Source organism: Ursus arctos, unplaced genomic scaffold, assembly GCF_023065955.2.
Source record: "Ursus arctos isolate Adak ecotype North America unplaced genomic scaffold, UrsArc2.0 scaffold_1, whole genome shotgun sequence".
Classification (NCBI taxonomy): Eukaryota; Metazoa; Chordata; class Mammalia; order Carnivora; family Ursidae; genus Ursus; species Ursus arctos.
Window position 1 is genome coordinate 21,702,080 of NW_026622763.1, and position 22,978 is coordinate 21,725,057.

The window sequence follows — 22,978 nt, forward strand, 5'->3', positions numbered from 1 at the left end:
CAAAACAATCTCAAGGTACTCATAGCTCAAAAAAGAGGGCCCTCAGCATTCTATTACCCATATAAAGATCCCTCAGAATATGAGGATGGCTCTTACAGTCACAGTCAAGGTTGTCACCTCCCAGGTTTATTTTCTGGAGTCAAAGGCAATTATGTTATCAAAATCCTTTTCTCTTGGGCAGACATAGGCAAAGGGATGAGGGGGCAGTGCTCTAGAATTTATGATGAGAAATCTCAAACTGTAAATAGAATTGTCTTGTCCATTGCTAGAACCGTTAGAGCCCACCAGAGGCCCCTAGACTCCCTATACTAGTTATAGTATATTACACTAGACAACAGAATAGTTTCAGATAACCCTCTAGCTGCCCCAGGAGGAGCCTATGCAATAGAAAACACTGCTTGCTGTCACTTCACAAAAGGTGGAACTAAAAACTATTAAGCTATTTAAATTGGTCAAGTCCCTAAAGATATATTCACAATTTTCCCCAGGATGGTTTAACTTTACATTGGCTAAGATTTTTAGTTGGCTCTCTTGGGGCTTGGAGCTCTTTTGTGTTTGGGTTTACAAGTCGTACTATTAACCATTATCATAACCTGTGTCTTAATTGTTATATTTAAGCTGTTTGTAGTTCACTACTCAAATGTCAGTACTTTCAAATTTTGCTACTCAAAATGTCAAAGGAATGGTTGGAACGTAAAAAGTATTAATCAGACCTACCCTTTGACAACAAAAAAGTAAACTTTAACCACAGCCTAAAGTCCCTCTCCCTAAAAGGTCTCCTTCTTTCTCAGATGTGGTCCTAGGACTCGCCCACAACAGGCTTAGAGATAGAGTGTAAGCATATGAGAGTCTCCGTTCTGAAGAACATGATGGACCCAGAGCAGGTACTAACCCTGCTGGCAGTGCAGTGGGGCCCAAACCAAAGGACTGATTATGGCTGCTTTCTTAAGAAAGACCTTGACCACAAAAGGGAAATGTATAGAAGGTTTCAAAACTGAGCAATCAAGCCTAGCTAAGAGAATCTCTTTTTAAAAATGGGGTCAGGAGGCCATAAGAAAGGAGGAATTATCAACTCTTTGCCAGACACAAGTCCTCAGCCTGAACTTAACTTTCTTCTCACCATGACACTGAATCACTCATATTCTTCACTTTGAAAGGAGCCAATGCAGTGTAACAAGTTTTGATCCACCATTTGCATATCAACCAAAGTAATCCCAGTTAACCTAGTTTTAATCCTTGTTTTGCACAGAAGACCTAAATGAGAACTGCACTTAAAACTTTTTTGCCTTTATAACTTTGCTCAATCTGTTTCCCTTAGAACATGAATCAAGTTTCTACCTGAGCCTGTGTCTCCCAAACTGCAATTCTAATTGCCCAAATAAATTCCTGTTAGTTTAGCTTTTCAGTGAATTCCTTCTTAGACATCACCAAGATGCTGTAATTGCTTCACGTCAAGAATTTTCTTCAAAGCTATACTCAGCTCATGGTGGTTGGGTTTATATTATCCTAAAGGATTCAACCACCCACACCCTCACCATGAGCTGAAAATTATCATCAGACTCCGTCACCATTCTGCTCACTAGCAAACCATGGGTTTACAGATTACAAAAGCCAGCGTCCCCGTTGCTGCCATACTTTCATGCCAGCCCAACACTAATAGCAAGCAGCAACTGGGCCATAAAGGCAAGGCCTCAAAATCCTCTGGGCTTCTGGCAGTCACTGCAGAACATGCTCCTTAGCTTCCAACTGGTCTTTTGTCTGCTCACTGGTACAGTTCCCCAAAGTTGAGGTTTTCAATTATTGTTTTGGTTTGAGTGTTGGTTACTTTCCCCCCAATAGCTGGCAAGCATGCTGGCCTGGAATTGCCAAGAAACTCCCTCTTCTTCAGATGAGCATGGCCTAGCAGATTCCCCCACAACCAGCATCTAGTCAGAGCGTTCAAATCTTACTTTGAAGAGGGACATTTTTGACAAGTATGTCTTAGAAGGACAACATAAAGGATGCCACAAAGTGGCCCACCCTTTTATTTACAGGACAGGGAGTACTTAGCTCTTACCCTCAATGTGAGATGTTGCAGCTGACTACAAACACATGGAAGTTCTTGAGTAATTTCATCAGCCTCCCAGACGTAAATGCGTATTTCCATAATTCCAGAAAATACATCACTATTGATTTATTAACTGTAGAAAGTAGCTATTGATATCATGATATGAAAGACGACTATGCAGCTCACAGGTAGTTTCTTCAGTTTTTCATATTTACATTTTAGATAGTCTGTCCTTTCCATTTTAAATGTAAAAACATATACAAACCTCTGTATCTTCAACAGCAATCTTTTGATTCCTTATTTTTTTACAATAAGCATATTAACACTTCTCTAACTGCCCTCATCCATATGCCAAACATTTTTAATGACTAAATAAAAATTGTGCTCTAGTTGACCAAGTGGCATACTGGATTATATTTTCTTCAGTAGGCATCTAGTGATGACTTAAATAGATGACTTATCAGGTACTTAAAAGTATGCTTTTTTTGTTTTGCTTCATATTTGGACAAATTCTTTCTCATCCAGTTTCCCCACCTCCCTCCTTGGAGTGTCTTGTTGCTCCTCTCCTCTTGCGTTTTGTGTCTTTATCATAGACAAACTTTTAACCTCATAAATATACATTTTGTGCTATAAAGACTTTTCCCTAGTTACCAAACTCTGAGTTCATTCTCTTTCTACAATCCAAACCGGTTGTACTTAGGTTTTTTTGTTTTGTTTTGTTTTTTTAAATAGAGATCTCCTTCCAGGACTTCCCTTTATTATTTATCTGGGTGGATCCACATTTTTTAGGTCCCGGGACTTCCTTCTCTTGGATTACTTTATTATTTTGATGATGAACAACTCAAGTAATTTCCTTGAAGAGATGCTAAGAGGCAAACTTTGTCTTTTCACGTCTGAAAAGACCACATTTCACCTTTCTATGAATTAAGTCTAAGCTTAAATGGTTTTTATATAATAATGAAAAGTTTAACTTTGCAAAAACTGTAATATTAGGTCATTAATTAGAATATGTTAATATAGCTTCAAATATATTTTTAAAAAACTAAACTATAATGTGATATGATTCCCTGTTATAGTGGAAGATCTCTTCCAGCAAATTGTCAATTAAACAGATAAAAGATAAATTTGTGACTTAGTTACAAATTATGGAAAACTGTAGGCATCAAGTAAAGAATACACACTTATATCATGCATAGAAAAGCATGTATGACCACAATTATAATTATGAAGACCAAACGTCAAATAGATTTGGAAATTTGGAAGGGAAAATGAAATAGAGGATCAACAATGTCAAGGGTTGTGTTTTTGAAACTAATGAAAAACAGATTATCTTCTTGAAAGAGATCAAGAGAAAAAGAAAAATTATAAAGTAAAAGAAAAAAGAAAAAAATTATAAAGAATATCTAGAATGAAAAGAGGGATATATTGCATGGTATAGAGAGTGAAAAGTAATGGGAATAACATCATCAACTTTACGAGAACATAATGGGCAACTTAAAACTTTAAGAAAAAAAGAAATTGAAAACCTGAACAGATTTCTTAATATTAAAAACATAGTAGTATTTAGCTATAAAAGAAATAACTGGCCCAGACGGCTTTGTTAGTTCTAGCAAATACTCTAGAGTAGTTTCAAATATGTATTTTATATCATACAGTTTTGGGATATATCTAAGAATATAAGATTTGCTGATCATTAATAAACTAAAGTAATTAATTGCATTTACATTTTAAAGAAAATCTCATGATCACCTCAAATGCTGATAAAGAATTTGATAAAATAGGACAAAACTATTAATAGAAGATACTAATTTGATATAGCATTTAGTCTCTAAAATGGTCTCCAATGATCCCTATCTTCTTTTTTTCTTTTTCTTTTCTTTTCTCTCTCTTTTTTTTAAGATTTATTTGAGAGAGAGAGAGAGAACACAAGCAGGGGGAGCAGCAGGCAGAGGAAGAAGCAGGCTTCCAACTGAGCAGAGAGCCTGAGATGGGGCTCGACTGCAGGACCCCAGGACTATGACCAGAGCTGAAGACAGACACTCAATTAACTGAGCCAGCCAGGCGTCCCTGAGCCCTACCTTCTGGTGCTCATGCACTCATGTAATTACCTCTTATTGTATTGGGCTGCAATAAGATATTGTAGAAATAACAGTATGTGATTTGTGGGTTGTCATGAAAACATCTTGACTCCTGCTTTCCTGTCTCTTGGATTGCTCACTCTAAGGGAAGCCAGTTTTTATGTTGTGAGGACATTCAAGCAACCTTACAGAGAAGTCCATGTGGAAAGGATCTAAAGTCTCCATCTAACAAGCACCTACTTGCCAGCCATATGTGTTGGCCATTTTGGAAGCTGATACTCCAACTCCAATCTAGATGACTAGAGCCCTGATTGACATTTTAACCATACCCATGGCTGACATTTTGAATACATCTTCGTGAGATGACCGCAAGCCAAAATCATAGTCCTAAGGTGCACCAAGATTCATAACTCACCCACAGGTAATATAATATGCTTTATTGTTATTTTGAGATATTGATTTTTTTTCATATTAAATAAGAAGTTTATTTAAATAAGATGCTTGACTTGAAGGGAAAACTACCTGGAATTCATTTTTTTTTTAGAGTAATTTATCCTTAAAGACAGATTGCCCTACATGTGATAGATACGTACAAAAAAGTTATAAAATTGTCCTTGGTTTTACAATGATAAATGAAAAACATTAAAATTCTTCAACTGAACAAGGTGGGCAAGGATTTTTATGTTGTTGTTTTTGTTGTTGTTAAACAGTGAGAGCAAAATAACTTACTGGAATATAAAGATAAGAGCTGAATGAGAGTGCCACTAATGGAGAAAGAGGGTATTTTCACAGAACCAGTATTTTTAGGTCATCCCATCTCCTTTTGATGTTGATCGAAACATATCATTGGCTTTAAGAAAAAACAACATGCTTGTGCACATACACACTTCCTTCATGTACAATAAAGGAATGGGGAAGGGGAAAAAATGAAAGAATGGAGAAAAAAAACTACGCTGAAGTAAGTTAGAATGTGGTGGAACCAAATTGTGGTTTCCTAATTGAGAATGTTTCCTTGGTCTGGAGGAAGGGGTTCTGGAGTAAAGTAGCAGGTTCCCTTTTTAGTAGACACCTCCTGTCTGCTGCAGGAACGCATCAATTGTATCTCCATCCTCCATTTCCAACTGTGCAGGTAGGTCTCTTTCATTGATTGGCTGCCCATGAAATCAGAATCTGATCAGCCTCACTGACAAACTCTGTCATTCATAATAGGCTTTCATTAGTTTACTAAGTAATGTATGCCTCTTAATCTTAAACTGCACCACAGAACCATCCTGCCCCATCAACTTCAAATTGATATCATCACTATTCTCAGTCTGGACTCCTTCCTTTGCCTTTTTGTAGGCCATGGCAAGTGCTCGGGTGTCCTTCGCTGCTGTTTCATAAAGAAGCACCTGCTGTGCACCGAAAGAGCACACAAGCACACTTCACACCAGCAGTGGCAGAGGAAGGAGGTGGCAACAGTGTTGAGGCACTAATTTTTAAAGTAACTTGTTATGCGACAATAGATAAGTTAGATACCTGATAATATGTTTTTATAAAATAGTATTCTTCATATACTATAATGAAATATTAAAATGTTAAATTTAAATAAAAAATAAAGTGAGGAATCCTGATATCACTTGTTTTTAGTACATATTTAAGAAGTTCTAGCCAGGGGTACCTGGCTGGCTCAGTTAGTTAAGCATCTGCCTTTGGTTCAGGTCATAATCCCAGGGTCCTGGTATAGAGCCCTGTGTTGGGCTCTCTGCTCAATAGGAAACCTGCTTCTCCTTCTCTCTCTGTTGCATGTGCACTCTCTCTCTCAAATAAATAAATAAAATCTAAAAAAAAAAAAAAAGGAAAAGAAGAAGTTCTATTTAGCTTAGTAAGATAGGGGGCAGCTTTTCCTGTGGGAATTATTGGGTTGAGGGGAGTGTAGTCTTCCTTCTTTTCCCCACTATGGTGTGGGGCAACCATTGATATCAACCATTGATAATTACTCCAAAAAGGGTAGTTATCTGGCAAAAAATGCAACTGCCTGCTGTGTTCAGGCTTCCATTTGACCATATATCGTGAACTTTGTTCAACTTGTGCAACGAAAACAGAGAGCACTATGCTGCCAGTCAATTAGCAGGCCATCAAACCAGTGCTGGGTGTTGGGGTATGAACAGAGTGTGGCTTGAATTCCCAGAATTCAATACGGTGTGACTCACAGTTCTGCCCAGGGTGTTTTTGGAGTTAAGTGCTGCGAGACCCCATGTTTGTGCCAGCCAAAACCTCACACCATTGAAAACACAGAATGAACACAACACGGAAGTGTTATGTCTTTTGCTCTGCCCTGGCTGCTTTGGCCTTACCAGTGCTGGTCATATCTAAAGGTCATTATATTGAGAAAGTTCCTGAACTTCCTTTGATAGTTGAAAATAAAGTTGAAAGCTAAGAGACGACTAAGGAATCTACTTCACTTAAGAGACTCAGGGCCTAGGATGATATCATAAAGTTCCATGCCTCTCAGCAAACAAAAGCTGCAAAAGCAAAATAAAAAGTGGTGATTGTATGCAGAGCAGCAGGCTCTGAACCACCAATAAAAAGGACAAGTGTCATCAAGGTCTTCAGAAACATACCAGGAATTACTCTGCTTCATGTAAACAAACTGAACATTTTGAAACTTGCTCCTGGTGGGGATGTGGAATGTTTCTACATTTGGATTAAAAGTGCTTTCTCTAAGATAGATGATTTACTCTCAAGAGTAAATAACAATTTCCATGCACACAGTTTTCAATACAGACCTTAACAGAATCTTAAAAATCACAGAGATCCAAAGATCCCTCTTAGAATAACACAAAAAGTTTCATTATAGAGTCCTAAAGAAGAATCCACTGAAAAACCTGAGAATGATGTTGAAGCTAAACTCATATTTAAAGACCATAAACTAGAACAACATTCTTCACCAGGTCAAGAATTGGAAGCTCCAGGTGGATAAATCTGCAGCAGCACTAGAAGCCAAATCAGATAAGAAGGGGGTTCTAGGCAAGTAACCAGGGGTAGGGAAGAAAGGGAGGCAGAACTCTTTGGTGGGAAAAAAGGTTGCGGCTGCCAAGAAACTAGCAGCTGAACAGATGCCAGCAGAAAACACCCACCACAGAAAAAAAAAAAAAAAAAAAAAAAAAAAAACAACAACATGCTGCAAAAACTTAATTTATTCCATAAAGGTCAAATAATTTTGGGCAGCTCATTTTGAATAAAGACCAGATTAAAGAAGTGGTGAAAAAACAACAAAAATGGAAGAAAAAGTTGTGAAAGTTTGTGAAATCAGAAAAAAAAATTATTTATAGATGGAAATTTGTCTTGACGGATGCGGCAAAGAAAATCTATAAACAATTACAACTAGTAAGAGAATTTAATAAGTTAATCAGGTAGGAAATCAAAACACTGATGTTGCCCATTCAAGATGGCAACATAGGAAGATCCTGAATTTGCCTTCTCCCCCACTGACACATTGAATCTACAGCTACATGTAGAATAATTTCTTCTGAAAAAAACCCTAAAAACTAGCTAGGCAACAATTACACATTGAGCATACCAGAAAAAAACACATCAAAGAAGCTGGGACAAAATTCCACCATAAACCCCAGCTACTTTTTTTTTTTTTTGAAAGGGGAGGTGGAGGGAGAGGGAGAGAATCTTAAGCAGTCTCCATGTTGAGCGCAGAGCCTGATGCAGGGCTCAATCTCTTGATCCTGAGATCATGATCGGAGCCAAAATCAAGAGTCAGAGGCTTAACCAACTAAGCCACCCGGGCACCCCAACCCCCACCTGTAGTCCAAGAGGGAACTAAAACCCCAGAGCTGCTTCCACAGAGTGAAGGGTCTGAACCCCATATCAGCCATCCCAATTTTTAAGAACCCCAACTGAGAGACAGCTCCCAAAATATCTAGCTTTGTAAACAAACAGGGCTTACTTCAAGGATGCCCAGAAGGGCATCGTGATCTGAGATATGGCTCTTAAAGGACACCCATACTTGGAGTCACTCACCCCAGAGCCCAGTTCAGAAGCAGCTAATCAGGCCCACACTTTGTGAAAACAGCTCAGTTGCTAATCATAAAGCATCAACCTGATGGGCATGCATCTAAGTTAGCATCTAGGGGTCTTCTGGGAAAATCTCCAGAGATGAAGACTAGTGGGCACAATCTATGCACACCATCTTTTTTCCCCCAAATCCTAGGCTTTCCCCCTTGACCCTTACCCCAGAGAGCCATCTTTATGCTCGCCCACTGCCTTGCTCCAACCAGCAGTTGCCGTCTGAGCACTCTCCCTCTGCCATTGTTCCATAGTGCCACCATTTCCCAGAGGTGACCTGGTTTTTATGTCTAGTGCTCTAGTTTTTGTAGCTACAGCTCAGGGGATACCCAATAATTGCCTGGCTTTAGAGGCCAATGGGAATTGCGTTCCTGGGTCCTAGAGGCTGTAACTAATTGGAGAGACAGTTCTTGACAGGCCATCCTCAAGACAGAAGGATGAAATGCCCATGTAAGTCTTTTTGTGAAATAAGTCAGTTTTCTTACTCAGGAGCTTCAGCCTGAGGAGCAATTCCCTCAAGCCCCAATTTTCATGACTGTTTCACAGGGAACAACTCCAGAACACTTAGCTCTGGTGGCCAGTGGGGCTCATGCTTGCAGTCCCAAAGGATTATATATATTTGCATACTTCATAAACTGCTACCTCAGGTCTGGCTTATATCAGCCTGAATCTAGGAGCTGAGATCCTCCCCTGACAAAATGAGACAGAGGAATGTGTCCCAAATGAAAGATCAGGACAAAATCACAGCAAGAGAGATAAACAAAACAGAGATAAGTAATGTGCCTGAGAAAAAAATTTGAATGTTCATAAAGATACTCACTCAACTGGAGAAAAGAGTGGAGGACCCCAGTGAAAACTTAAACAGAGAAAATGTAAAAAACAAAACAAGCAAACAAAAAAAAAAACAACTAATGATGAAGAACTCAGTAATTGAAATTAAAAATACTGTAGGAGCGGGCATCTGGGTGGCTCAGTTGGTTAAGTATCCAACTCTTGGTTTTGGCTCAGGTGGTGATCTCACAGTTGTGAGACTGAGCCCCGAGTCAGGCTCTGAGCTCAGTATAGAGTCTGCTTTGTATTCTTTCTCGCTCTCCCACTGCCCCTCCCTGCTCGCACTCTCTCTCTGAAATGAATAAATAAAATCTTTAATAGAAAAATTGTAAATTGAATAAAGTAGACTAGAAAAAACAGAAAAACCAAGCAGCAATCTGAAGGAGACTAAATAAAAGCAATCAAGCAGAACAAGAGTGAAAAAAATTTTTAAAAATGAGACTAGACTTAAGGAAACTCAGTAATAACACTCATGTCATAGGGATCCCAGAAGAGAAAGGGGGGAAGAAAATATACCTGAAGAAGTAAATAGCTGAAAACGTCCTGAATCTGAGGAAGGAAACAGATATCCAGATCCAGGATGCACAAAGAACCCCCAATAAAATCACCCCAAGGACGTCCCTTCCAAGACACATAGTAATTGAAATGGCAAAAATTAGTGATAAAGAGAATTTGTAAAGCAGCAAGAGAAAACAGTTACATACAAGGGAAACCCTATAACACTGTAACACTATCAGCTGGTTTTTCAGCAGCAACTTTGCAGGCCAGAAGTGAGTGACATGATATACTCAAAGTGCTGAAAGGGAAAAACCTGAAGCTGAGAATACTCTATCCAACAAGATTATCATCCAGACTAGAAGGAGAGATAAAGGGTTTCATAGACAAACAAAAGCTAAAGGAATTCTTCATCACTAAAATAGCCTTATAAAATATGTTAAAGGGATTCTTTGAGTATAAATGAAAGATCACAAGCAGGAGTAAGAAAATTAGGAAGCATAAAAGCAGTAAAATTAAGTATATCAAAAAAAATCAAAGGGGATCACAAAATAAAAGATATAAAGTATGACTAAATATACTTAAAATGCGGGATGAGGGAGAGGAATAAAAATTTAGTGCCTTTAGAATGGGTCCAAACTTAAATGACCATCAACTTGATATAGACTGCTATACGCATAAGATGTTATATATAAACCTGATGACAACTACAAATTGAAAACTGGTCATAGATACGCAAAAAATAGAAAGAAATCCAAGTATATCACTAATGAAAGCCAGCAAACCATGAGAGGAGGGAGCAAGAAATAGAAAAGAGCAACAAAAACAACCATAAAACAAGTAACAAAATGGCAATAAGTACGTTCCTATCAATAATCTAAATGTAAATCAATTAAATTCTCTAATTAAAAGACATAGGAGGAGGGGATAAATTAAAAAAAAAAAAGCAAGACCCATCTATATGCTGCCTACAAAAGATTTATTTCAGACCTAAAGACACATGAAGATTGAAAGTGAAGGGATGGGAAAACATTTATCATGCCGATGGGATGATATATATTATATAGGGCAAAATGACTTTAAAACAAAGACTGTATCAAGAGACAAAGAAGGACACTATATAATCATAAAGGAAACAATCCAATGTAAAGATAAGAGCAATTGTAAAAATTTATCCATCCAATATGGGAGCACCCAAATACATAAAGCAGCTATTAACAAACATAAAGGAAGTTAACAGTTTTATTATTTATTTATTAATAGTGATAAATAATAGGGGACTTTAACACCTCACTTACATCAATGGATAGATATTACTAACAGAAAATCAAAAAAAGGAGACAGTAGCTTTAAATGACATACTTTACCAGATGGATCTAACAAATATATTCAGAACGTTCCATCCCCAAACAGAAGAATACACATTTTTTCAAGGGCACATGGAATATTTGCCAGAATAGATCACATATTAACCCACAAAACAAGCCTCAACAAATTCAAAAAGATCAAAGTTATACAATGCAGCTTCTTTGATCACAATGCTATGAAACTGGAAATCAACCACAAGAAAAAAATCTGAAAAAAAAAAAAAAACAACCCCAAAACCCCACAAATACATGGAGATTAAATATCATGCTACTAAACAATGAATAAGGCAACCAAGAATTCAAAGAGGAAATAAAAAATAGATGGAGACAAATGAAGATGAAAATACAATGGTCCAAAATCTTTGGAATGCAGCAAAAGTGGCTCCAAGAGGGAGGTTTATAGTAAAACAGGCCTACCTCAAGAAGCAAGAAAAATCTCAAAATGTACAACCTAACCTTACATATAAAGGAGCTAGAAAAGGAAGAACAAACAAAATGCTAAACCAGTAGAAGGAAAGAAATAATAAAGATTAGAGAAGAAACAAATGAAATAGAAACAAAACAAAACGAAAGCAATAAAACATATCAATGAAACCAGGAATTGGTTCATTGAAAAGATCAACAAAGTTGACAAAGTTTTAGACATGAAAGAAATGAAAGAAAAGAAAGAAAGAACTCAATATTGGAAATGAAAAAGCAAGAAATAACACCCCAAACCACAGAACTACAATGGACTGTAAGAGAATATTATGAAAGTCTATATGCCAACAAATCGGACAACCTAGAAGAAAAGAAACATGTAGCTTCTCAAAACAGAACAAGGAAGAAATAGAAAAGTTGAACAGACCAATTATCAGCAATGAAGTTGAATCAGTAATCAAAAACTCCCAAAAAACAAAAGTTCAGGACCAGACAACTTCACAGGTAAATTCTACCAAACATTTAAAGAAGAGTGAATACCTATCATTATCAAATTATCAGAAATTAAAAAGGAATGAAAGCTTCCAAATTCATTCTATGAGACCAGTAATACCCTGATACCCAAACCAAATAAAGACACTATAATAAAAGAGGACCACAGGTCAATATCTCTGATGAACACAGATGCAAAAATTCTCAACAAAATATCAGCAAACCAATCCAACGATATATTTTTAAAAAATCATTCACCATGATCAAATGGAATTTATTCCTAGGACGCAAGTGTGGTTCAACATTTGCAATTAAGAATAATATATCTCATCAGTAAGAGAGAGGATAAAACCATATTATCATTTAAATAGATGCAGAAAAAGCATGTGTCAAAGTATAACATCCATTCATGATAAAAACTCAACAAAGTAGATTCAGAAAGAACATACCTTAACATTATAAAGACCAAATATGAAAAACCCAAAAGTAACATCATACCCAATGGTGGAAAACTGAGGTTTTTCCCTAAGATTAGGAACAACACAAAGAAATCCACTTGCACCACTTTCATTCAACGTAGTACTAGAAGTCCTAGCCACAGCAATCAAGATGTAAAAGGATCCAAATTAGTTAGGAAGTAAAACCTTCAGTATTTACAGATGACATGATACTATATATAGAAACCTCTAAGAATTCAACAACAACAAAAAAAAACCTTCTAAAACTGATAAATGAATTCAGGAAGGTCGTAGGATACAAAATCAATACACAAAAATTTGTTGCATTTCTATACACCAATAATGAAGTAGCAGGAAGAGAAATTAAGAAAACAATTCCATTTATAATTAGACCAAAAAAAAAAAATACCTAGGAATAAACTTAACCAAGGAGGTGAAAGGCATATACTCTGAAAACTAAAAAATACTGATTAGAGAAATTGAAGATAATATAAGCAAATGGAAAGATATTCCATGTCCATGAATTGGAAGAATAAATATTGTTAAAATGTTTATACTACCCAAAGCAATTCACAAAGTTAATGCAATTCCTATCAGAATACCAACAACAATGTTCATAAAACTAGAACAAATAATTTGTATGGAATCAAAAAGATCCTGAATAACTCAAGCAATCTTGAAAAAGAAAGCCAAAACTGGAGGGATCACAATTCCAGTTTTCAAAGCTGTACTACAAAGCTATAGTTAAGACAGTCACAAAAATATACTATCACAAAAATATACTATCACAAAAATATACCCACATATCAGTGGAACAGAATAGAGAACTCAGAAGTAAACTCACAATTATATGGTCAATTAATCTTTGACAGAGGAGAAAAGAATATCCATTGGGAAAGACAGTCTCTTCAACAAATGGTGCTGGGAAAACTGGACAGCCACATGCAAAATAATGAAACTAGACCACTTTCTCATGCTATACACAAATATAAACTCAAAAGGGAATTTTTGGACCTAAATGTGAGACATCAAACCATAAAAATCCTAGAAGAGAGCATAGACAGTAATTCCTCTGACCTTGGCCATAGCATCATTTTTCTAGATAGGTCTACTAATCAAGGGAAAAAAGCAAAATTAAACTTTTGAGACTACATCAAAATAAAAAGCTTCTGCACAGCAAAGGAAACAGTCAATAAAACAAAAAGATAACCTACTGAATGGGAGACGATATTTGCGAATAATATATCTGATAAGGGGTTAGTATGGAAAATATATAAAAAACTTATACAAATCAGCACCAAAAACCCCCAAATAATCCAATTTAAAAATCAGTGGAGAACATGAACAAACATACAGATGTCAACAGACACATGAAAAGATGTTCAATATCACTAATCATCAGGGAAATTCAAATCAAAACCACAAGGAGATATCAAGTCACACCTGTCAGAATGGTTAAAATTGAAAACACAAGAAAATAACAATTGTTGGCAAGAATGCAGAAAAAAAGGAACCCTCATGCACTGTTGGTGGGAATGCAACCTGTTGTAGTCACTGGAAAACAGTTTGGATGTTCCTCAAAAAATTAAAAATAAAATTACCATATAATCCAGTAATTCCGCTACTGAGTATTTACCCAAAGAATACAAAAACACTAATTTGAAAAGATATATGCATCCCTATGTTTACAGTAGCATTATTTACAATAGCCAAATTATGGAAGCAACCCAAGTGTCCATGGATAGATGAATGGATAAGAAGATGGGGTGTGTATATATGTGTATGTATATGTGTACATATGTACATACATACACACACACACACATAATGAAATATAACTCAGCCATAAAAAAGAATGAAATCTTGCTGTTTGCAACAACATGGATGGATCGTGAGGGTATAATGCTAAATGAAATAAGTCAGAGAAAGTTAAATGCATATGATTTCACGCATATGTGGAATTTAAGAAACAAAACAAAGAAAAAAAGAGACAGACTCTTAAATATAGAGAACTGGTGGTTACCAGAGGTGTGGTGGGTTAGGGGATGGGTGAAATAGGTGAAGGGCATTAAGAATAGGTTTATTGTGATTAGTAATGAGTAACGCATAAAATATCTCAATCACTATATTTTACAACTGAAACTAATATAATACTGTGAGATAATTTATTGGAATAAACAAAAATAAACAGGCCACTCGGACAAACACAATGGTTTGAATGACAACCAAGAGCTAGGGCAAGGTTAAAAAGCAAGTTTTATCCTTGACAAAGAGACCACTTCTTCAAGACTAAGAAAACCTGCTGTTTCATTTCATGTACAGAAACCACAGAGTCAAGCACACTGAAGAAACAGAGGAATATGTTCCAAGTGAAAAAACAATATAAGACCTCGAGAAAAAACCTTAATGAAATAAATATAATAATTTACCTGATATAGAGTTCAAAGTCGTGGTTAAAAAGATGCTCACTGATCTTGGGAGAAAAATAGATAAGCACAATAAGAACTTCAACAAAGAGACATAATAAAATCATAGAGTACCAAATAGAAGTTACAGAGTTGAAGAATAAAATAATGGAACTGAAAATATAATGAAGTGGTCTGACAGCAGACTAGACGAAGAAGAGTTAGTGAACTCAAATACAAGGCAGTGGAAATCTCCCAATCAGAGCAGAAAAAGGAAAAAAGTAGTGACAGCTTAAAGGACTAAGACATCAATTGGGCTAGCACTCACATTATAGGGGACTGAGAAGAAGAGACACAGAGAAAGGGCAAAAAATTTATCTGAAGAAATAAAGGCTGAAAACTTTACTAACCTAGAGAAGAAAACAGATATCTAGATCCAGAAATCCCAGAGAATTTCAAATAAGAAAAACCCAAAGAAATCCATGCTAAGACACATAATTAAAATGTTGAAAGATTAAGAGAATCTAGAAAGAAAGAAAGAAAGAAAGAAAGAAAGAAAGAAAGAAAGAAAGAAAGAAAGAAAAAAAGAAAGAAAAAGAAAGAAAGAAAAAAGCTTGTTACATCCAAGGGAAACTCCATAAAATCATTCGAGTTTCCAGAAGAAAGTTTGCAGACCAAAAAATAGTGGCAAGATATACTCAAACTGCTCAAAGAAAAAAATTCTAACAAAGAATACATTATACAGCAAGATTATCATTCATAATTCAAGGAGATATAAAGAACTTTACAGGTAAGTGAAAACTGAAGGACTTCGCCAGCATTAAGCTGGCCTTACAAGGAATTTTAAAGCAATCTCTTTAAATTGAAAAGAACATGCACTAATGAGTAACAGAAAAATATATGAATGTATAATCTCACCTGGTAAAGGTAAAAATATAGTAAAAGTAGGGCATTAATCATTTAAAAAGCTGGTAAGAGGGGGTTAAAAGACAGAAGTAAAAATAACTTTACAGTAATATGAGGGATGCACAAGATAAAAAGATATAAAATGTGAACTCAAAAACATAAAATACAGAGAGGAGTAAACATATACAGCTGTAGAATGTGTTCAAACTTATAAAGCCATCAACTGAAAACCCAAAGCGAAAACAATATGCAAAAGAGAGAGAAATGTCTCTAAGTACACCATTAAAGAAAGTCATCAAACCACAAAGGAAGAGACAAGAGAAGAAGGGAACAAAGAGGAATTACAAATCAGCAAGAAAACAACACAATGAAAATAAGTACATATGTATCAATAAGTAAATTGAATGGATTAAATTCTTCAATTTAAAAGATAAAGAGTGGCTGAATGGATAGAAAACCAGAACTATATAATGCCTATAAGAGACACACTTCAGATGTAAGGACACATAAAGGGATAAAAAAAACATATTCCATGCAAATGGAAATAAACAGCTGATGTATCTACAGTGATCTCAGACAAAATAAATTTTAAACAGACTGTAATCAGAGACAAAGATTTGTCATTTCATAATAACAAAAGGGCTATCCAACAGGAATATAATATTTGTAAATACTTATGCACTTTTGATAGTAGCACCGAAATATATAAAGTAAATATCAATAGATACAAAGAGAGTAACAGTACTATAATAGGTGATTTTAATACTCCACTTATATCAATAAATAGATCATCCAGACAGAAAATCAATAAGAAAACATTGGCCTTAAATAACAAATCTGAACTGAACATATACAGATCATTCCATCTACAAGTAACAAAATACACATTCTTCTCAATTGCACATGAAACCTTCTCCAGGACAAATCCTATTTTAGGTCACAAAACAAGTCCTGATAAAGAAAACCGAAATCATATCAAGCATTTTTTCCAACCACAATGATATGAAACTAGACATCAAATTACAAGAAGAAAACTGGAAAACTAAGTATGTGGAGATTAAACAACATGCTACTGAACAACGAATGGGTCAAAGAAGACATTGAAAGAGATAAAAAATACAGCGAGACAAATGATAATGGAAAACAACATAACACAACTTATGGGATGCAGCAAAAGCAGTTGTAAGAGGGAAGTTCATGTTGATAAATGCCTACCTCAAGAAACAAGAAATGCTTTAAACAGCCTAACTTTATACCTTGCAGAAGTAGAAAAGGAAGAACAAACAAAGGCAAAAGTAGTAGAAAAAGGAAAATAATAATAAGGTAGAGAAAAAATAAAGGAAAACACAGTAGGAAATATCAATAAAACTAAGAGCTAGTCATTGGAAAGAAAGAAAATTGATAAACCTTAGGTAATCTCAACGAGAAAAAAAAGAGGACTCAAAATCAGAAATGAAACAGAAGACATTATAACTGATGTATCTGTATGTAAAGGATCACATGAGACTATTGTGAACAAGTATATGCCACCAAATTGGACAACCTAGAACAGCTGGATTGATCCTGAAAACATACTCTACCAAGACTTAATAATGAAGAAATAGAAAATCTGAACAGACTACTAGCAAGGAGATTAAATCAGTAATCAAAAACCTCCCAACAAACATCAGGTGCCACCAGACAACTTCACTGGTAGATTCTACCAAACATTCGAAGAATTAATACCAATTCTTCTCAAATTCTTCCAGAAATAAAAATGAAGGGAATACTTCCAAACTCATTCAATGAGGCAAGCATTTCTCTGATACCAAAACCAAGTAAGAATGCCACAAGAAAAGAAATGTATAGGCCAATATACCTAATGAACATAGGTGCAAAAATCCTCAATAAAATATTAGCAACCCTAATTCAACAATACATTAAAAGGATCATTCATTATAATCAAGTAGGATTTTTTACATGAATGTACAGATGGTTGAACATCCACAGAACAATTAACATAACACATTAAGTGAGAGAAGGATAAAAATACTGTGATCATCTCAATAGATACAAAGCATGTGATAAAATTCCACATCATGATAAAAACTCTCAACATAATAAAGGCCATATATGACAAGTCCACTGCTCCCATCATACTCAACAGTAAAAAGCAGAAAGCTTTTTCTCTATGATCAGGAACAAGACAGGATGCCCACGTTTACTTTCATTCAAGATAGTATTGGAAGTCCTAGTGAGAGATATGAGGTAATAAAAATAAATAAAAGCCATCCAAATTGGAAAGGAAGGAGTAAAACTGTCACTATTTACAGATGGCGTACATTATACAAAGAAAACTCTGAAGACTTTGCCAAAAAACTGTTAGAATTAACGAACAAATCAGTTGAGCTTGCAGGATACTGAAATGAATATACAAAATTCAGTTGCCTTTCTATGCCAAACTATAAGAAAGAGAAACTAGGAAAACAATCCTATGTACAGTTTTATCAAGAATAACATACCTAGGGACAAATTAAATCAAGGAAGTAAAAGATCTATACTCTGAAAGCTTTAAGACACAGACTAAATAAATAAATAAAGGTGCAAATAAATGGAATAATCTGTGCTCGTGGAGTGGAAGAATATTGCTACAATGTCCATACTACCCAAGGCAATCTAAGATTTAAGGCCATCCCTATCAAAATCCCTATAGCAATTATCACACAATAGAATAAACAGTTCTAAAACTTTTATGGAACCAAAAAAGACCTCAAAATAGCCAAACAATCTTAAGAAAACAAAGATGGAGCATCACACTATGATTTTGAACTATATTACAAAGCTATAATAGTAAAAAATATGGCATCATAAAACAGACACATAGATCAATGAAACAAAATAAAAGCCCAGAAATAAAACAACACATACATGGTCAATTAATTTATGATAAAGGAGTCAAGAATAAACAATGGGGAAAGCACCATCTTGGCAATAAATGGTTTTTATAAACTGAAAAGCCATATGCAAAAGGATGAAACTGTACCACTACATTATACCACACACAAAAATTAACTCAAAATGAATTAAGGTGCTAGAACTTAAGCTCTGAGACCATTACACTCCTAGAAGAAAGCACAGTCAGCTCCTTGACACTAGTCTTATAATAGACCTTTTGGATTTGACACCAAAACAAAAGCAAAAATAAGGAAGTGAGACTATATCACAGTAAAAACTTGCATAGCGAAGGAAACCATCGACTAAACAAAAAGGCAACCTACTGAATAAAAGAAACATTTTTAAATCATATCTTATGGGGCTAATATCCAAGATGTATAAAGTATTCACATAACAGCAAAAGAGAAACCGAAAGCATAAAGCAATCCCACTGAAAAATGAGCATAAGATCTGAAAAGACGTTTTTTGAAGAAGACATAAAGATAAACAAGGACACATGAAAAGATGCTCAGAATAAGTAATCATCAGGGAAATTCAAACCAGTATCACAGTGAGACATCACCTCAGACCTGTTGAATAGCTATTATCAAAAAGACAAGAAAGAAATGTTGGTGAGGATGTGGAGAGAAGGAAATTCTTGTGCACTGTTGGTAAGAATGTAAATTTGTGCCACCACTATGGAAAAGAGCATGGTGATTTCTCAAAAAATTAAAGTAGAACTACCATCCAATCTAGGAATTCCACTTCTGGGTATTTATTCAAAGGAAATGAAAACCCTAACTTCAAGAGATATATGCACCTTCCCATGTTTACTGTAGCATTTATTTACACTAACCAGATATGGAAATCACCTAAGTGTCAATGAACAGATAAATGGATAAAGGAAATGTGGTATATGTATACAATGGAGTGTTATTCAGCTACAAAAATAGTGGAGTCTTGCCATTTGCAGCAACATGGATGGCCCTAAAGGACATTATGCTAAGTGAAATAAGACAGAGAAAGAAAAATACCTTATATCTCAGTTGTATGTGAACTATTCATTTGAAAAAACCTCATAAATATAGAGAAGAGATTGGTAGTTGCCAGAAGCAAACGTTGGGTGGTAGGGACATGGTGAAGGAGTTCAAAAAGTACCAACTTCCAGTCATAAGATAAATGAGTCATGGGGAGTTCTGGGAAGATGGTAAAATGGCAGGATCCTGAACTCACCTTGTCCCATGGACACACTGAGATAACAGCTATATCAGTGCGAGTAACTTGAAAATGACCTGAAGACTGGCAGCTCAGGCTTTCCTACAGTTTATTCTAAAGAGGCAGCCACATCAAAAAAGGGTAGGAGGGCCACAGACATGGTTGGAAATCAGACCCCCAAGGAGACTAACACAAATAGAAGGGACACCTCAAGCATGAGACGTGAGAGGATTAGACCCCATACCAGGCACTCCAGGTATGGGGGGCCTGCACTGACAGGATAATCCCCATAACATTTGGCTGTGAAAACCAGTGGGTCTTAACTCCAGAAGTTTTTACAGTCAGTGGGGCTTAACTCCTGGTACTTAAAAAATCAGCAGGCTGAGCTCTGGGAGAGCCTGAAGAAAATAGGAAACTGAATTCCCATCCTTAAAGAGACAGGATAATAAATAACCCAGCTGAGAAGTACCATCCAAGAAGCTGTTTGAAAAGGGCCCGGGGTTGAAGCAGATTGATTTACTAATTTCAGAACATGCTCTGGAGAGGCAGGGATTTTTAGGAGACTTCTCCAAGAACAGAAGTGCTAGTGGGTACCACTTCTCTGCCCCCACTGCCTACATCCCAGATAGCAGGACACTTGAGGGAACCAGTGCAAACACTCTCCACCTATCTTGTTAGCACAGTTGCCCCACCCCTGAGGATCTGTCCCATCCAACTTGCCCCCTTGACAAACATCACTCCAAAGTATTTCTGCCCAACACATCCTGCAAGCAACCCCAGGAGAAACTGGCACCACTCCAAAGTGTGCCCTGCCTTGGGGAGGGGGGAAAATAACCACACACACACACCAATGCACCTGCAGTCCCAGCAGACTAGTAGTGCACAAAGAGTCCCCTGCCAATCAGTCCTGGGGTGGAAGCAAGCATGTGTTCTGACTGCAAGCTCTACCCAACAAAGAAAGCCTCTCAAGGGACAATGCAGGGAGAAGGCACTGCTGGTTGGTGCTACTGCAGCCTGCCAGATGGGCTGCAGGCAGGCTTCTGGTCTCACTGCTGACACTACCCAACTATAAATCTTTCCCTAGATTGGCCCTGTAGCAGCACAGGGGCAAAACCTTACCTAGTGTGCCCACAACAGGCAAAGTGTACAATCACGACTGACTGGACTGAAGGCAGATGCAGCTCAACCATAACAGAAAAGCATATGCCACCCACATAGGAGACAGCCCTGAAGCACCTGGCTCTGGTGAACTGGGGCTACTGCACTCCAGCTATCACACAGCTGTATTTCCTAATACACAGAAACAACACAGAGCTAGAAAAATTGAGGAAATAGAAGAATATGTCCCAAATGAAAGAAGAGGACAAAATTACAACATATAAGTGGAGATAAGCAACATTCCTAATAAATAATTCAAAGTAATGATCATACTTACAGATGAGTGGAGGATCTCAGTGATACTTTCAACAAAGAGATAGAAAATATAAATACCAGAGATGAAGAATTCAATAACTGAAATAAAAAAATATACACTATAGAAAATAAATACCAGCTTAGAGGAGATTAAAGAATGGACCAGTGATCTAGAAGACAGGGTAAACAAAGGATGTATAAGACCTTTCTGTAGGGTAATTACTTATTTAGAAGTAAAAGAGTAAATTTAAATAAATGGGAGTATGTCTTAGATGTTTTCCTCTTTTCTCTCCAGACTCACTCTTAATTCTTCTACCGACTCTGGAAGACTGAATTTGCAGACTACATCAATGGTCCTCCTTGAGTTCTGGATTTGGGTAGACATCAGCCAATGAGAGATACTGGAAGGAGATCAAAGAGCAAACAGAGATTATTCATTCAGCCAACCACTTCCCTGCTGGATTGTCCTGCTTCATTCTTCTAATCAAGTCTACAGCTTCTTTTGAGTGACTCTCTCATACAACTAGAGATTTTCCCTCTTGGTTCCAGTACCTAATTTCTCCATTTCACTTCCTTCACTCCTTTAGGCATAAAAGGGATACTTGTTTATGACTATTGGCTTCCCTTAATCCCGCTCAATTATTTAAAAATACTTTCATTAGACTCAAATCAATCAATTGCTGAAGCCACTGCTTTCTTGCTTAAGCTGAGTGATAATTTGTACCAATGTGATCCTAGGAAATGGGACTCCAGTATTACCTTGCTCATATGTTTAAGGAGAACACAAATTACTTTCTTACCCTAGTAATTCATATGCAATAGATTCAATTACCTAGATTAACAACTAGTGGTAAAATGTTATGAAATACAAACAGAGCAAAGCCCTGGAGGATTACCTATGGCCCTTCAATGCTGTGATGACAAAAGTGATAATGATGGAAAGCACATACAAAGGAAATGAAAAGTTAAAGGTCTTAAATACCAACTCATAATATAGGTGGGTGAAAATTAGAACACTGGTATGTCAGCTCGTTTCAGGACAGTTATGACTGAGACATAACTCCAAGTTTTGATTGTAAACATTGCAGATATCTTCCACTAAATTAGGCCATTGATTTGAAAGAAATGTGACTCTGAGATATGAGACAGGGCATTTGAATAGACAAATAATCCTGTGAACTTGAAATTACCCTGGGATTTCTTTGCAAGCAAAGGCAGCTCCTCTCCCCCTTAAGGGAACTTTCTCCATGCATAAAAACGTCTGAAAGTTCTATCACAGAAGATGTCAACTCTCCTCAGTAATCCATTACCATCACTACTTATTTCCTGTAGACTCATAGAATTAGATACCAGTGTGAAGTACAGACCGGTGAAAAAAATGAAAATATTCACCAAATTTGTTCAGGTAGGAATCTGAGGAGCATTCATGTGAGTAGATTCTAGTGATATTTAGACCCAAAATGGAAAGTAGGAGACTTGATTAACCCAAGTTTATTGCCATGGATACTGTCACCTAGAATTTATGGTTTAATGTGTTACATTGAAACACCTAAGGAATCCTATTAATAGATATCTAGGTTGGCTAATTTAAGCCTGGAGTCAATGGTAGATTAAACATGCTCCAGAAGAACAGGACAAAAGCTCAAGGAGATGAAGAGTTTGAATGGAACTACTTTGAACCTGCTCAGTCACTCATTAACTTTGCTTTCATGAAAGTTTCAGAGCATAATGCCTTTACCAAGGCATTAAGAAATGCACTGGTAAACTGGGCAAGTAATTTCACCGAGGTGGTAACATAGGTCATTCCTGACTTCACTCCCCCTCACAAGAACGACTATTTATGGATGCCCTGTGAAAATCCTGGAAGCATGGGGTTGGG

At 36.4% G+C, this 22,978-nt stretch overlaps 2 pseudogenes; one reads left to right on the top strand and one right to left on the bottom strand.

The window, feature by feature from the left end:
• Positions 1-5,160: 5,160 nt before the first annotated feature.
• Positions 5,161-5,471, bottom strand: LOC123001643 (small ubiquitin-related modifier 2-like; annotated as a pseudogene).
• Positions 5,470-22,978, top strand: part of LOC113263361 (60S ribosomal protein L4-like) — a 123,050-nt pseudogene continuing 105,541 nt past the window's right edge.